This window comes from Rhipicephalus microplus, chromosome X (genome assembly GCF_043290135.1).
Source record: "Rhipicephalus microplus isolate Deutch F79 chromosome X, USDA_Rmic, whole genome shotgun sequence".
Taxonomy (NCBI): domain Eukaryota; kingdom Metazoa; phylum Arthropoda; class Arachnida; order Ixodida; family Ixodidae; genus Rhipicephalus; species Rhipicephalus microplus.
In genome coordinates this window covers 121,592,037-121,609,823 of record NC_134710.1, presented here as the reverse complement: position 1 = coordinate 121,609,823, position 17,787 = coordinate 121,592,037, and the positions used below count along the sequence as shown (strand labels likewise).

Below are 17,787 nucleotides of genomic sequence, written 5' to 3'. Positions count from 1 at the left end.
CCATTTCTATCGAATGTGTACTCCTTTTTATTTTTGAACACAAAATTGAAGGCCGGATGGTTTTCTCTTTTTCTTTATTAAACGCTTAGATTAGTTTAGTTGATTACATTGTCCCTGACTTCACAAATGTCCACTTCGTACGTTCCAAGGCGGCATCTTCATTTACGTCACTTCTCAGAATTTTTATTTATGATTTTTAAAAGTAAATGGTTAGCGGCTGAGGTTAGCATCGAAAAACTCTGAGAGTTTTTCTTGACCTTGACCATAGGTCCTTAACCATAGGTTCTTGATCTTGACCATAGGTCCTCCCCTTCCGAAGTTCTTCCCGGTAGCCATGCCATCACTCACGCAAGACAATCCGTAACTGTCCTGCCCACTGTTTGCCACGCCACCCCCAAGGAAGAACACTCTCGACAATTCAGTGGCGAGGTTTAGTGCCACGTCAAAGATACCCTGTGTGCCGACCATCGTGTTGAGCATCGTCAGCGCCTCATATGCATCTCTTTGGCGTCCCAGCGGCGTGCCCCTCTTTCCGGCCCCTCCCATCCACGCATCCACGACTGCTTCGCGGACTGTTGGGTCAACGAGATTGACCGTCAAGCTAATCTTTAGTTGAACAGTGTATAAATGTCGGCACGGCCGTCGGTGACATTGATGTGAGCCTGTTCGCAGATCGCGTTGACGCAGGATACCTTTCGTGTGTTTTGCGAGGCAGTTGTGCAAACCTGTTGCTTGAATTTCTCGAGCAAAGTTGACTTCGATAACTCGCGAAACGTCAAGTAAATCGTCTCGTCGAGTAGCGCACCGCGATACAATGGATGTTCTTTCCTTACCACTTGGGCTGCAAAACAGTGTCCGTGTATTTGTATACAGAGTTGCGACTAATGTGACCTTTCCTCTAATTGCAGTGCGGCCTTACCTCTTTCACATCCTCGTCTTGCCTCTTTTTCTTTTTTTGCAGCAGTAAATATTCCACGCTTCTGCAGTGAAGCACCAGCGCCCACTTTCCCACAACTCGTCCCCGTTACGCCGTGGATGCGCGTCTGCTTTTATGTATAGTTCCTCAAATAAACAACCACTCACTGCCTTTCTGCAGGCGTAAGCGATCGGGACCTTTCGGGACCCGTAATTAACGGTGGCACGATTTACGTGCTACTCGTCGAGCTGTTAGTGCAGTGCAGTGCCACCGCGACGGGTGCGCGGAGGGCGGTGTTTCCACCGGCGGCTCCGGTGCTCTCGACAACATTGGACGCGACCATGGTCGCTCACGTGAACTCTTGTTCCACATTATACAGCGGCGTCATTACCGGCAGCATTGCATGCAAGCCGAAACAACTAACTGCACGCGCGACCGGCTTGTAGGCCTGCCCCCGTTGAGGTCTGCACTCGGCCGTGTTCACGAGCCTCATTACGTACCGGCATGCCCGCCCGCCCTGCGCGCTGCCGTGCTTACGAGCTAAACTAGGTTGCTAATTCCCCGGGCCGGGAGTTGGCGGGAAGGATTTTTTTTTTTCCCCGCCACAATCGAGATTCGCTCTGCCAGTTGTCCTTGTAGGGCGCAGTGTGCGTTTGTTTCCCCGTATTGTCTCTGCCAAAGGCGCACAGGCTCTTCCCATAAACCGTCGGTTCGCGTTCAATCGCCCTGTGCAGCTGCATGCCTATTTCGCCTGGGGGGAGAGGAGGATGAGACACACGCAAAGCGGAGAAAGGAAGACGTCGCCCGCCTGTTAAGATTTTCAGCAAGTGTAGCAGGAAGACTTCCGCTAGTGGACGTCGCCTGTCGGCAAATAAGTCGTCAAGGCACCACCCTGCTTATACATTTCCCCTTGTTTACCACGTGTTATACCTTCGGATCTTGTCTAACATTTTGAAAGGATGATCGTTTCGAAAAGGGATAGAGTTGTTAACGAACTTTAACTATACAGCAGACCCAAAGCTGGTGGTTGAGTATATCGTGGCCTTACGTATGGAAGAGTCTGGGTTCAGGCGCATGCATGCACTGGGCCATGTGTATACGCTTGAAAAGATTGTGGTTGTATACGCAAGCTGCTCGCGTCCTCTATACCCAAGACTCCTTATTGTCAATTTAAGGGACGTAAATGCAATTACGCGTTATCTGTACTCTCACAGACAGAATAAAGAATGGACCATCCCACTTGCCTTGGCATTTAAAAGTGCTCTTTTTATTTGTAGCTCCCTGGCGTGTACTTACAACACTTTGCAACGCTCGTTCGTTCCCTGATGCAAGAGTATCGAGTGCACATCGATAATAGTAATCCATGCATATTTGTACGCGTATTATGGTCAACGAACAAATTCCATTGCGGTCCTCTAATAAACCGTGACAGTGTGGCGAATGCGAGTCTTGTTGTCGTGTCTACGCATTTAACTGGCGATGAGGTGGCTGAAGTTACTCTCGTTCATTTGCATGACTGCTGAAAACTCGGTTTCGCATCGACAAACTTCGAAAGACGCCGAGTTACGAGGGCTCCAACTTTACCCGCAAATTATCTTCACGGTGCTCGTCTTTAGAACAAGGCTTCATCAAATCTTTCTTCGTAGCTCTGTCAGCGTGGAGAAGAGTGAACTTTTCTCCGTCTCGTTTTGTTTCTCTCTGTTATCTTTCTGCGCGCCTTTTGTATACCGACCTCTCTACGCATGAGCTGTGGCTTCGGAGCGTGACTCAATGATTGGAGGGGAGCAACGCGGATTCCTGCTCGTGGGTCTTACTTGTTCAGCGTGCATCATTTTGCCGATTCCTTCCCTGTTTCGCTATGGCGAGTTAGTTTCGCCGTAGCATGAATCGCCGTCGTTTTTCCCGAGAGTCCGCGATTGCGTTTACGCGCGTTTGTTCCCATTTCGTAGACGTTCGTACACTCGTTTGATGAACCGACGCGCCCTTGTTTTGCCGCTTACACGTGGCGGCCCTGCATATGTGTTACGATTCGTGCGCACAGTTGATGTTTGTTTCCGTGTGTAGAATATATTCCTTCAATTACTTACTGGAGCGTTTGCATGACTTGTTACTGTTATCATTGCGGACGCGTCCGCCATCAGATGTATGCGTATATTCGTCACGACGCGGAGAGAAACATTTGTTGTAGAAAAGCTGAGAGGTCGGTCTGAATCGAAGTGCTGCTCGGTCCTTGGGAAAAGGAATGGGTGCAAAGGGAGAAAAGATGTTGACTACAATGATGAAGATCTAGGCGAATAAACTTGAATGGCGAAAGGCGTAACAAGAGCCCTCCAATTCTCAATCCAAGGAACTGTACGCAGTCTGGTTTTCTATTTTTGTCGTTGAAAGTTTACCCGTGAAAATAGCGTTTTGTCTCGACTAAACAGGTAGGTAAATGAAGAAGAGCGTCCAAAAGCATGCTTCATCAGACAGTTCAGAAGTCAGAAAGGTAGAAATTATCTGAACGGGAAAGAACATTAGTTGCTGTTTAATTAGCGCACGAAGTGAAGTGTGTCGAAGTTGACACTTGCTACAAAACTTGAGAATAGCCGGCCGGCTTGCGGTGCGAGCTTTGCTACCTATAGTTCCGTGACGTAATCGGCACCCCCCCCCCCCCCCCCCCACGTTGCAATTGGTGGTAGATGCGCTGGCATACCGTGTGCGCGGGGCGATTCGGCGTCACTTTTTCGCCCAACTAGGTTATAGGGATCGCCACTTTCACCGTCATGTCAACGAAACGAAACTCGATGGGGACACCAGTCTGCGGCGCGTCAAGGATTGTGTGCCAACTTTTGACGCACGCATGGAAAGAGAAAACGGGTCACCAGTCGGTGGCCGATAACTCTCTGCCCACGAAGCCGCCCGGTGCGAAAACAGCTCGACGTAAGAGAGTCGGAACGAGCGCGGCCGTCGTCATTCAATCGGGCCGTCCTTCCGAAACGTCCTACTCGCCTTGACTCAGTTCCCGCGAATTTGGCGTCCCTTTTGTGGCGTTCCCTGGGACGTATGCAAATGCAGCCGTCGTGCCTCGGCGGCGAGCGCTGCTCGACAGTTCAGAGAATCGCAGCTGCGTCGCTCGTCACGGCGGCCGCGCTCTTTTTCACGCGCTTATGTCAGGAGCGCCGGAGGGGGACGACGGCCTTCTTCCAGCCGCGTTCCTCGCTCTTCCGTATTCGCCGAGTGCGTCGACGTCGCCTTGAAAGCGTCAGAGCAGAACGCCTGTCACTCGCACGGCGCAGATAACAGGAACCGAGGGGCTTGGTGTGTGCGGCCGCGTTTGCGCTTCGCGATCATTTTCGTTCCCACTTAGTCGTGCCCACTGTGTGCACTTCTTACGTACCGCGCTTAGTAAACTCCCTCTACTTCTTCTCTACTTGCGTTCATTTGGGTGCATGGTAAGGAACCTCAGGTGGTCGACATTTCCGGAGCCCCTCCACTACGGCGTCTCTCATTAAAACCCCACACGTTAAACCCCACATATCAATCAATCCACTTGCGTTCCTGCTCCGATAATAATGAAGTTTGGTTATTTTATTCATCTATTTCCTCGAAAATCGGAATGGTACGAGCGTTCCCGCTTTTACGTTAAGCAAGAAAATCAAATGTCATTTTTCTTTCCGTGGGATACATGCCAATCTGAAACTTGCAGTTAGATTGTCGTTGCCGAAATGTTAACGATGCCAGTGAACCCACTAAACCAACAGTTCCAGAATAATATTTCTCGTTTGCGGTCTGCTAAAGTGCAGGTGCTTTATCTATCTCGTTCCGCTATCTAGAACATGAAATATTTAGACGGGCCTAATTTGAGAAGGTGAGCGAAATTCGCGATGTGACCCGAAGCTGTAGGCGTGCAGTAGGAATGGAATTAAAAAAAAAGGGGGGGGGGGAAGGAAGGGGAAGATGGAAGCTTGCGATGAAAAAAAAAAAAAAAGCCGTGAGCAGCGGTTGTGTCGCGAAATGGAATCAATAATTTATGATGACAAACTTCGCTCTAACCGGACGTCTAAAGCTTCCTGATTGTCGAGGAGGGAAATTTCGCAATGTGCTGTTTTCACCTGGTAGCTTGAGCTGCTTATTGAAACCACCGCATTCAGTCGACGCCTATGCGCGAAGTTTGAAAGCACGAGAGGGTAATGCCTATAGCGAGGCATCACCCGCTTTTTTGGCGCACCCTTTGTTTTCACATCACCGCTAGACTTACGACGCACATATGACGACCACACCAGACCATACCAGGCCGCCATACCGCTCATTTCTGTCGACGACAGCAGTGATCACGGCTCGTTTACTAAAAAAAAAAAAAATATGGGTGGGGGTCTCGCATTCAGGGAATACACGCAAAGGCATCCAGCCTGCAATGACGCCTTTCTTTCTTCGTGGTGGTTTCGACCCGGCCGTGGCGGTCGCATTTTGATGGAGGCCTTATGTACTTTGTGGTACCAGTGCCCTCCAAAGAACATCTGACGGGTGAAAATTCCACAGGCCTCTGCTACAGCGTCTCTCATAATCATATCGTGGTTTTGGGGCGCAAAACTTTAGAATTCTCTTCTTCTTCTTCTTCTTATTATTATTATTATTATTATTATTATTATTAGTAGTAGTAGTAGTAGTAGTAGTAGTAGTAGTAGTAGTAGTAGTAGTAGTAGTAGTAGCAGTAGTAGTAGAAGAAGAAAGACTTGAAGTACTAGTAGTAGCAGTATTCAATATGTGTTTGGTAGTGGTGGGTGTGTTTCGTGCTCGACGCAACGGTGCGAAAGTTCTCTGGGCCTCGTCAGCATCGAAACTGTGACTATAGGCAGTGACGACTGCCGAGTCGCCCGTGATGGCTGCTGCATCCTGCCTCCTCCGTGGGAGTCTGCCTCGAGGAAATGTCGGGAAATAGCCTCCCGGCGTTTTCCGCCGCCTTAATTGGAAAAGAGGAAATGCACGACAACGCGGGCAGCGTGCTTGCGTTTTGAGGGCGTCGATGAGAACGGTCCGCGTCTCTATTCCGTCGGTCCACTTCCTCTAGCACTACGCGCAGCTGTGAGATATGCCAAGATCCGTGCATGGCGACAATACGGAGCGCTGATTCACGATCGCGGCGACAGGGTCTTCCTGCCGTGGTTACATATCTCACGTTTCTCGGCATCCTCTCTCTCCCAGAACAGTCTTCCTTTATTCTTCTTTGTCTCTCAAAGTACGCACACGTGCGCGCACTCACTCGCAAGTACGCGAGAGCAATTCAAAGTAATTTTGTCGAAGGAAGAGTCACCTTCCGAATCGTAGTACAGTTTTATTTCCTACATGTGCGATGTCTTCATTCGTGCGCGTGTGGGGGGGGGGGGGGAGGGGGGGGTAACTCCTTGAAGAAAGTGGAATCGATGGCGATGTGCGTTTTTCTCATGCAGCCACACGAAACCGACAGATAACAAGCCAATATGAAAGTGTATGGAGAGTTATTTGCAGCTGTTTTTTTTATTCCATTATAGCAATTACGACAAAAAGGGTAATAAGATGGGATGCGGATATTTTGTGCTGGGCCTCCAGAGTCGGTAACTTGCTTTCCGTACGCTTTCACATCTGCTTAGCTTAATAATTAGTACAGTTTAACCAGTGCACATATTCGTCCATTGCGCACGCATGTTCCCTGTCTTCTCGTTTTGTCCTGCGTTTCATTAGAGTGCATAAGAACGACACTTTAACCAAGAACTGCTGTATAGCACTCTTAATGTTTCCCTCCGTTCATCATCTGTCGGCTTCATAATGTTGATTTTCAGCATGAGAAATTCGACTTTCTGAGTGAGCGACTGTGGCATCTCTTTCAAGCTAAAAGAATACGAAATAGTAAGCTACGAGGTGGCGTTTTGTTTTCATGCAGTCGGGCAACCTTCCGCGATGTTGGCAATCTGCAAGTCCGTGTAGGAGGTGTTATTATTTCCAGTTGGAAGGGGCGATGTTGGCAATCTGCAGGTCCGTGTAGGAGGCGTTATTATTTCCAGTTAGAAGGGGATCACGCTGTTGTATACATATGGGACTCTTCGGAGAAGTTCAAGTCTAGACCGTCGTAAAGTTGTCTGCGTTCTTATCTGGTTTTACGACGTACGCGTTCGACGCACTTATGGGCGTGGACATTCTGTGCGAGTGGCGCAGCCGCGTTGCATTGTCTGCACTCGTTTACGTGCCCTTTCGTCGCGTGCTATTGTACTCGCCTTCGACGGCGTTGTGAGGAAAGTGAATGGGCGTGCTCACATCTTGGCAGGCTTGTCGGCCACGGTTGCCCAGCTTGCGTTTATGTCTGTATTTACTTATCGGCATTGTGAAGCTTATTGGAACGTGTGAAGTGACAATAAACATACTGCGTGTGAGAACATTAATCAAGGATATTGTAACCTGGGTCGGTCTCAACAAAATAACAAGAAGGGAGGAAGTGGCTTGCGTGGGGCATTTTATTTATTTATTTATTTATTTATTTATTTATTTATTTATTTATTTATTTATTTATTTATTTATTTATTTATTAATACTGTAACCCTCACTTGAGGGTCATTACAGGGAGGAATATAAACACAAAACAAAAACAATACACAATGACAAAACAGACATTACGTTTCATGTTGCCGGTAGTACAATTCTAGCGAACACTCAAACGCTTTGACATTTGCGATAGTAACAGCGTACTCTGGAAGTCTATTCCACACTTCTATACTATACGGAAAAAAAAAATTTTAAAGCCATCCAGACGCGCCCAAAAAGGCCTTATTGGGTGACTATGGTTCAACCGAGCTCCTCGTTTGGGTGCAGGTTGTATGTATGTGTCTTTATTTATTTTCATTTCGCCTCTTATAATTTGAAACAGGAGTTTTAACTTAGAAGTGTGGCAGCTTGGGCTAGTTGGTATGGCATGACGATAGTTATAGCGCGAGAACAAAACAACGACACAGAGACAAGAAGGACACGAAAGACACGAGCGCTCGTGTCTTTCGTGTCCTTCTTGTCTCTGTGTCGTCGTTTTGTTCTCGCGCTATAACTGTCGTCAGGAGTTTTAACCTTTGGTTTTCGCGGCGCACTTGCAGGGGTTCTAGCGCACATGATTTTAACAAATTTGTGACGGATTCTGTCCTCCGGTACCGTGAGCAAATGAAGCGCACTGCTAGCCTTTGAATATTTTCTATTTTATCTCTCAGTGGCTGCTGATGAGGACTCCATACAGAAGACGCATACTCCAAAATAGGGCGAACAAATGTCTTATATGAAAGTAATTTGACATCTCATTTAAAGCCGGAGCTTTCCAATCGTTTCGTCGGGCCGGGTGTTGCGAACAGAAATTATCGTCAAGTATCGTCATCATGAGCATCCACGCGTGCTGTCTTCATCCGCTTTGATCCCGAAAAATGTGCACCTATTTGTCTGGTGGGGATGCGATAACTCTGATGGGCGAAAGAGCTCGCATAGAGAGAAAGAAAGAGGGAGAGACAGAAAGAGAATTGGAAATTCTTTGGGGAAAAAATTGACAAGGCGGGTTTTGAAGCCACGTACCCACGGAGCGCAAGGTGAGCGTCGTAACCATTTGGGCCATCCAGGCACGCTTTTGGGCCATCCAGAGCAGCCTTGTGTGTATATAGTATAGCAAGAAATTGAAAAGATGGCGAGGAGGAGAGTAGATGAGAGAGAGAGTAATAAATAGCACAGAAATAAAGGGAGAGAGAAAGCGATAGAAAGAGAAAAGAAGACACAAAGAGCGAGAAAGAAATACACAGAGTAATAAGGAAATACATGTTAAGACAGAAAAACACCGAAAGATGAGAGAAGAAAAAAAAGGAAGTAAAGGCCGCCAAGCTACGCTCTTTCCTCAGGTGTGGCACCGCGAGTGCTGCTGCCTTTCGTTCTTTTTTTTTTTTTCTCTCGAAGCACCCGACGCACGCCGCCATGCGTTCAAACATAGCCGTAAAACAAAACAAAAAAAGCTCGATATATACTTCAGAATCTGCGCCCAGATTTTAGTCATTCTGGCGATTGGTGTTGGTATGTTATTTTACTCATGACACCAAATTCGCGTCAGAAATGATCCATATGGTAAAGGCCGCATTTTAAATGACAACGTTGGCTTGTACAAACTACATTCCCCCCCCCCAACCCCACCCCACTGCTTTTTTTATCCCCTTCTAACTGTCTCTGCTGGCTGAATACAGCCAACCACTATACATAGCCATCATAGATTACGAGAAGGCATTTAATTTAGTAGAAATATGAGCAGTCGTGCAGACACTGCAGAATCACATGTCGACAAAGAATATATAAACATCCTGGAAGAAATCTGCAGAGGGTCAACTGCTACCATAGTGCTCCATAAAGAAAGCGACAGAATACCGATCAGGAAGGGTGTAAGAAAAGGGGATAAAATATCCCCAATGTAATTTACCGCGTGCTTACAGGAGGTTTTCAGAGGCCTTGAATGCGAAGAGTTAATGATAAGAGTTATTCGAGAGTACCTTAGTAATTGCGCTTCGCCGATGACATTGCATTACCGAGTAACTCAGGGGAGGAAATGCAACTCATGATTACGGGGTAAGATAATGAGAGCAGAAAAGTAGGTGTTAAAATTAATCTACAGAAAAGGAAAGTAATGTACAACAACCTCGGAAGAGAACAGTGCTTCGAGATAGGTAATAGTGCACTTGAAGTTGTAAAAGACCACGTCTACTTAGGACAGGTAACAACTGCGGAGCCGAACCACGAGAAGAGGGCGGAAACTCCCTATCCCTCCCATGCATTCGCTCTCGGCTGCGGCTGCAGCGTCGCTTTTACCCACTGCTTTTACCAGTGGCGGTTGCCGGGCATCCTACGAGAAATAAATCACGAACAGAAAGTTTCTTTTCTGACGTCACTAGTGAGGTACCGAAATAGAAATAAAGGATCAAAAATCGAGAAGAGCAGAGTTGCGGTGGAAGCCCTCCTTTCCCACTTTGTATGCAAGTGGAATGCTCTCGTGCCTTCTTTCAGGTCCGGTGGCCGCTTGGGCGATGCGACCATTTGTAAATTAAAAAAAAAATTATTTGTGTTTTCTGAAGAGGCGAAAGTTAAGATGACTGATTTCTTAGTAAGACGAAACTTGATCGGCACAAATAAAATGAACTTTTTTATTGCACGTTTTGTATACAAAAAGACACGCGTAATGGGAAAGTGTCGATCTATAGGAGCAAATTTAATTTACAACTGACATACGGACATAATGTAATGCGCAAACGCTGAACCCAGAATATCTGAACCAATGTGAAAATTATCAACATTCGCGAATAGGACACGTCGTATTTGACTCAATCACGATTGTTGTGGCGGCGCACATAGTTCTCTTAAAGAACTTGAGCACCAAACGGGACTGAAGTTCAGAGGCACGGAGAGGCTTGAAGCGATCAGAAGTTTTTCGAGAAAGAACATCGCTGGCAACAGTGTTTCAGCAAGTTGACTTGTCTTCGCCAGGGCAACAGCGTTGCCTTGACAAAGAAAAGTTCTCTTGTGAAAGCATTGGCTTCATCGTCATTCTCTACAATTGTTTATAAGTCCACCACGTATACTTGAGGTTCACTATTAGAAAGTAAAGTCAAACTGTGGCTCCAAGAATTTCATAAGCAGGAAGCAGCGTATAATTAGTTGACATTGATTGAACTACAAGCCGAAAGTAAAAGAAACTGAATTTATGTAGCCGAGCCAACTCGAATTCGAGCATTTCAGTGAACTTATTTTCCCGACAGTAGAACCCCAGGTGGTCAAAATTTCCGGAGCCCTCCACTATGGCGTCTCTCATAACCAAATACTGGTTTTGGGACGTTAAACCCCACAAATCAATCAATCAATCAATCATATTTCCCGACAGTAACTTCGCTGCCGTCTTCACCAATTAGTCAGGCAACACTGCACTTCTGTCAGTCCAGTCAGGCGTACAGAGAACTGGGTTTACTTATGTACTTACGCCTAATAAATACCTGCTCAAATAATGGGCCTGAATTCTTCTGCTCAACCGTTCCCTTTAAGAAACTGAAAAACATTCGCCGAACTAGAAATCTCCGGGTGAGCACATCGCAGGGCCGCGGAAAACATGTGTTGCCCGATTAAGCCACATTCGACGAATGAATGGTTGACTTGTTCAGCATAGCTCACTGCTGTTTCCGTTCTCTGCCCGCCACAGCTTGCTGGACACGCCAACCGAGCGAGATAACTGAGCGCGATCCAACTTGTAATATCGCTGAGTGAGGGACGAGAAGGAGCGCAGGCAAGCTCTATGAACGCAAGTCAATCACTTCCCGCGCTTCGCCTGATATAAAATTCACAAAATAAGAAATAATAAAAACATATATACAAGAGAGGAGTTCTTTACAGGGGCATGAAATTTGCTAATTTGTAAAAACTTATGAAATCCAATAAATGCGACAATTCACATCAACATCACTCCGTTCAGCCGTATATTAATTAAAGGGACTGTCTACCACTCGGAAAAAAAATTGATTGTGGCGCAAATGAAAAGATCGTTTATCACATTGGCGGCAACGAGCATGTTTTTTTGCCAGAAAAAAAAAAGGAAATATAATTTTAACTTGATGCTGAAAGTTGATAAAAAGTGACCGCTAGCGTCCCCCAACATTGAATGAGGTCAATCTTGACAGTCTATTGGTAGGACAAGAAATTCTAGCAGGAAGGTTAAGTTTGCTTAAAAACAAACACGTGTAACTTGAAATTGTATTTTATGCCCTTGAGGCTGCTTTAGGTTGTGCCAGAGTCTAATTTTTGCTTTTATTTTTCTCACGCGTTCAAATAGCCGCACGGTGGCGCTGCCGGCGGTGTGTTCACTTGCCTGCATGCCCGCCTGCAAACGGCGGAGAAACGCAAGGACGGCGTCGGCCAGCGCTCATCAGAACAACAAGAACGTGTGTACCTGCCTAAAACGACCACTAAGGTATTTGTTTTATCAATGAACAAAACTGGATGGAGCCTGCAAAAAGCGCTTGCGGTTTCAGTTTTCGAGTTCCACCGGCTCCCGCCAATATTGAGGGCATTCATTCCTTCGATGGAAGGAGACAGAACGCAGACAGAAAAATTCTGTTTCAAAATTGTCTATAGACTTTCCAGAGAATCCGCTTCAAGGTTAGACACTTCACATGGTATGCTTTTTATTGCGACACAAAACAGGAGAGCAACTAAGGACGGTAGACAGTTAAGATGCCCGGCAGACGCTACGAGCGTGCATGTTCCTTGAAACCGAAACTAGCGGTGAGTTTCCGGGGCCTGCCACGAAATTGAAGTAACTAAAGGTATAAGAATGGGGTGGATAACAGTCGGCAAGCACTCTCAAATCATAACTGGTTTATATAACAGCTGCATCTTGCTGGGAGCATAAACCTGGAGGCTTACTAAGAGGATTCAGCTTAAATTGAGGATGACGCAGTGAGCGATGGAAAGGAAAATGATAGGTGTAACCTTAAGAAACAAGAAGAGAGCAGAGTGTATCAGGGAACAAACCGGGGTTAAGGATATGTAATACTTGAAATAAAGAAGAAATGGACATGGGCCGGGCATGTAGCGCGTAGGCAGGATAACCGCTGGTCATTAAGGGTAACTGACTGGATTCCCAGAGAAGGCAAGTGGGTTAGGGGGAGACAAAGTTAGGTGCGCAGATGAGATTAGGAAGTTTGCGGGTATAAAGTGGCAGCAGCAAGCACAGGACCGAGTTGATTGGTGGAACATGGAAGAGGCCTTTGTCTTGCAGTGGACGTAGTCAGGCTGCTGCTGCTGCTGCTGCTGCTGCTGCTGCTGATGATGATGATGATGATGATGATGATGAACTGTCCCTGCCATTGCGGGGGCGGTTTTTGTGATTGCAGCCTGCTAACTGAGGCAAGCTTTGAGGCCCCTGCTCTGTATTAGCCAACTGAGCCATGGTGATTCTTTCCCCGGTTTACGTTGATATGTATTTGTGGGTAGAAAAGAAAGTTTGGAGCAATAAAATTTTACGGGTCTTCTGTCGGATATACTTTAATTTTTATAGACAAGAGGATTTAGGCCTTCTTTTAACGAAAGAGAAATAATAAAATAATATACCTCGTTACTTTAACTGTTAATGCAACATCAGGAAGCGTAGCACGTGGCAATAAAAGCAGCCCGTATATGTACTACAAGACAGGAGCTGTCATCTAGTGCGAAAACGAACTTCACTCGCGCGTGGGACATGCGTTTTCGCCGGAATGAAAACCGCGAGCCGTATGGCCAAGAAATGAGCTGATAACAAATGTGACAGGCAGAGGTAGAACTGCCGGGCCCGCACTATTACTCGGGGGGCGGGGGGGGGGGGGCTGCGTGCAGCCTTGGGCCAGAAATGAGGTGCCTTCCGCCCACGACGCCATCGGCTGGCCGCACCGTGGCGGCTAGGGACAGGTGCATGGCGCCGAAGGATTGTTCTTCATCGCGGGCGTAATTTCCCCGCTGCTTCCTTTTCTCGGCGCCCTTCTTGAGTTATGTCCCTCGCCCGCTGTGGCCGAGTGCGTTGCCGGGCAGCAGCAGTGTGCGCGCCACTCCCTTCGCTTAGGCAAGGCGCCCTGAGGTCAGCTGCAGACCCCTGACACCTGTCGCTGGGGCCATTTCCGCCGCTGCTCGCCTGTCGTACGCCTTCGATCACCTGCGACACCGAACGGGGTCGACAATGGAAATTTTTGGCTGGGTGCTTTTTCTTTTCTCTCTTACTTCACGCCACAATACTCCTTTTCCCGACTGCCAATCCGGAAGGGCTGAGCTTGTCCAAGCTCTTAGGGCTGCCACTCTAAGTGTTTTCTGTCTCACAATAGATAGCGCAGGTCAGTGTTGGCATATGGGGTAGTTCCCGTGGCACAACAAGCGCGTATATAGTGATGCGTGCGACATTAGTTTGTCGGCTCGTTGCAGAGCTTTGTTTATCATTCGTTTATTGAAATTTCGTTGCATTCATTTTGCGAAAGCGACACGAATAGTTTTGCCTGTCCGCTCCAAATTTCCGTCCTCGTGTGATGCCAGCACAGTGTCCACCACCAAAGGAAGAACAACAAGAAATAAAGGGTAAACCAGATGAACGCACAGAAAGCACTAGAACGTATGGAGGGCGAATATTATGGCTACGTCGCGCTTTGCTCGCCGCGCAGGTTCGTTATAGCACTATTACTAAACCGAAAGGGAGAAGGTTTGGGTGTCTGGTTATTCACAGTTCTTCATAAAACAAAGCGCACAAAACACGCGACAGAAAAACATCAACAACAAACAGAAAGAGATCAGGACAAGCGCTCACTGTCAGCTGTGGTTTTATTGCAGAATCAGAGCATATATACACCCATCGAATCCGGATTAAAGAGGAGAAAGGAAGAAAGAAGAAAAGGAAAACAGAAACAGAACGAAAAATGGGCGCGTGTCTACGTCAAGAATTCATACTCATTAACAGATAACAGCATGGAAAGGATACTAACCCACCTGTTACCTGCCCTCGCTATCTCTGCCGTCTCTACGATTTCTCTAGGTGTTTTTTCCCTGTGCCGATACAGTACAACTGTCTGACTGAACAGTGGAACACACTGTGGCCTTGCGTCACTCTTTTGACAATGGCCGGCAAGGTTTCCGTCAGTTGCAGTGTTCCCGATTTTGTTTTTATGCTCCTACAGGGGAACGTTGAGGCATCTGCCAGTGTGGCCTATGTAATACCTGCCACATCAAAGAGGCATTCTGTACACTACACTTTTTGTACAGAAAACGTAGGCATATTGCTGCATCGACGATTCACCAGCCAAATCCTCTGACTATGCCGACACGACGCAACCTCATAGACGTTAAAGTAGACGATGCACTTGATGTGTCTGGTGGAACAAAACAGGTTTCCGTTTACTTGTCGGACAGCTTTCAGTTTCAGTTTTCTTGTTTCTTGGAGGAGATGGATGTATCTGGAATTGTAAAAAAATTTAGGTACTTAGACGACTTCTGGAATTGTAAAAATTTTTAGCTACTTAGACGACTTTTTTGATGTTTTTAGGTATATCAGTTTTTGATACTCTTGCGGGTAGTTCTCGAATGTCAGGACTGCAGCAACCCTGTCGTCAGGCGAAGTTTTGCATATTTTGATCAGTGTTTTACGTCACTCAGTTTTACCTTTGAATTTAGGTTTTTAGCATTAGGTTTTTAGATATGAGGTTGCGTTTCAAGCATGACCACGTGTATTGGGTCTACGAACCCAGAGCGAACAAGCCGGCCTTAAAGCACTCTTCTGCGCACTCGAAGCTTATCAAAAGGAACGTTGTGCTTTCTCTTTTGTCGAATGCCGCTTGCAAGTCGTGCGAACACTAGGTGGATGAAAGGTCCCAGAAACAAGTTGCTCGTTTGGAAGCAGTGGACTACCCTAGGCATGTCGTTGTCTCAGTCACTGAATGCCTGCATCGAAGGAGGAAGTCTGTCTCCTGTCTCAATGGAGAGCAGAGAGCGGAGCTTGAGAGAAGGCCTAAAGAAAAACGAGTAAAAAAAAAGATGGCTATAAACCCGTACCTTGACAAATTGTCTCTCAATTTAAAGAAGGTCGGAGAGCGGACTGGAGTAAAGGTTGTATTTTCAACAGCTAACAGGCTTTTAAGCTTGTGTACGTTGAGCTGTCCGACACGGAAACGGAATCCTGTTCGCTCCATCAGACACAAATATGCCTACGTTTTCTGTACAAGAGGCGTAGTGTACAGAATGCCTCTTTCATGTGGCAGGTATTACATAGGCCAGACTGGCAGATGCCTCAACGTTTGCCTGCAGGAGCTCAAAAACAAAATCGGGAACACTGCAATTGACAGGCACCTTGCCCGCCATTGTCAGAAGTGTGACGCAAGGCCACAGTGTGTTCCACTGTTCGGTCAGACAGTTGTATTTGTATATTTTCGGCATCAGAAAAAAATGACTAAAGGACTCGTAGATGTGGCAGAAATAGCGAGAGCAGGTGACAGGTGGGTTAGTGTCCCATCCACCCTGTTACCTGTTAAGGCGCATGAATTCTTGACGTAGACATGCGCCTTTATTTTGTTCTGTTTCTTTTTTCCTTTTCTTCTTTCTTTCTGCTCTTTAATGCAGTTTCGATGGGTGTATATATGCTCTGATTCTGCAATAAAAGCACAGTTGATAGTGAGCGCTTGTCCTGATCTCTTTCTGCCCTGTGTTTTGTGCGCTCTGTTTTATGAAGTACTAAACCAAGCGGCGTCGCGTTGGCTGTGGCTGGTGTTATGCCGTTGTGTTAGCGGAAATGGCAGTAAGCTGTCATCATCATCTGCTTGTGAGTGACAATGCAACAATGAATGTTAAAGTCATGTCAGAGCGGCGTATAAAACGTTTACGTTCAGTTCCTTGCAGATAGGTTCTTCTCCGTGCTGAAAGATGCACTGGATCGTACGACGCACGACTCGAGTGCACTGCGGCAAAAGCGAAGTAGCTCTTTGAATTAATGGCACGAAAACTGGCGTATTTATTCTGCAGTCGTTTGCGAACGCAAACCTGTTAACCTCCCAGTGTACGAAAACAAAAACAAGACCAAATGAGACGGCCAGCGCGTCTTCTATAACCTACGTGTAATAACGCGTGCAGGGAATCACAATTCTACGGCGATCTTTTAATGGGATTACGACGTGTTCACTGTTCCGTGCTCGTTGGTGTCGTCGTGACTTTCAGACTTTCTGTTAACCCTTTGGCGGCCTTCTGCCGCACGCGCGATATTATTTGGGCGGTGTAATGAAATTATGCCGATCCCATTTACTTGTTCGCCGACGCTGCACGCACACGTTCTCCGCGTCATTCCATTCTGCAGTGTAGCTTTTGACCTCGTTCACGTTAACGCATGCCATCATGCATAGGACGTTCGTGCAAAAGCGTGCTTGCCGAGAACGCAGTCAGCCGTGGCAGAGAGGCGCGCCTGCACAGCACAAACAGCGCGGCTTCAGTCGGAGAACGTGATATGCCGCTTCTCCCCCGGCTGTGTCCATGATAGCCTGTGTCACGTTGTGAATGTGGCGGGGGGCTGACGGTTGTTTTGGTGCTTGTCGATTGTGTCGGTCGCTGTCACGCAGACCTTGAAAACGACTAGTCCCGTATTATGGTTTACGGCATACGAACCGTTTCGCCAATCGACCGATTTAGAATTGGGTCGGCAACAAATACCCTTTCCTCGCTGTTCGTCACCAGTATATCACCGCGATCGCTGACGCTCCTTTCCCCGTCTCTCTCTACATCTCCTTCGACAAGTGAATGCTATCGTTGGGCAAAAAGATTCTCTTCTGATTGAAGTACGCTCGCTCTCCAGCACATGCACCGCTACGTTCTACAGTGCTGCAACAACGTTTAATTCACAAACGTGGCACTGGTATTGTCGAGAGTGATGACCGAGGCATTGTTTTCAATATGCTGTTCTTTGTGCGTGTCTGATATGTATCACAGGTGTCAAAGAATGTGCCCACAAAAGAAGAATTTGTTGCTGGTTAAGCATAGCATAGTCTGCTAATGTTTCTTCGTACATTTCTTTCCATTACTGTGATTATCAACGTGAGTACTACTTGCACCGACTATCCTTCTGCCCGTTACATTGCATTAAAACATGCGTAACTCCACCGTGCACACTTCTTTCTCTTCTTTTTTTTTTTAGCTTACGCGTAATCATAAACCCGCAGTGGCTTTTCCTCTTTTGTGTTCGAAGTTGATTGCTATGAGCGAGCAATCTCAAGTCATGACATTTTCTGTTCGACGATTGTAATAGCGTGAGCTCAGACGTCTTCTTGTCGTCGTTCTGAGCTCGCGCTATAATAATCAGCCTACCAACTAGCCCAAACCGC

The 17,787-nt window shown here is 46.9% G+C and overlaps 1 protein-coding gene and 1 long non-coding RNA gene across 7 annotated transcripts in view; one reads left to right on the top strand and one right to left on the bottom strand.

The window, feature by feature from the left end:
• LOC119176380 (puratrophin-1) overlaps nucleotides 1-17,787 on the top strand; it is a 540,416-nt gene that overhangs the window by 329,944 nt on the left and 192,685 nt on the right. The window lies entirely within an intron of this gene.
• Nucleotides 1-17,787, bottom strand: part of LOC142775723 (uncharacterized) — a 252,900-nt gene that overhangs the window by 233,941 nt on the left and 1,172 nt on the right. The gene's annotated exons all lie outside the window — the stretch shown is intronic.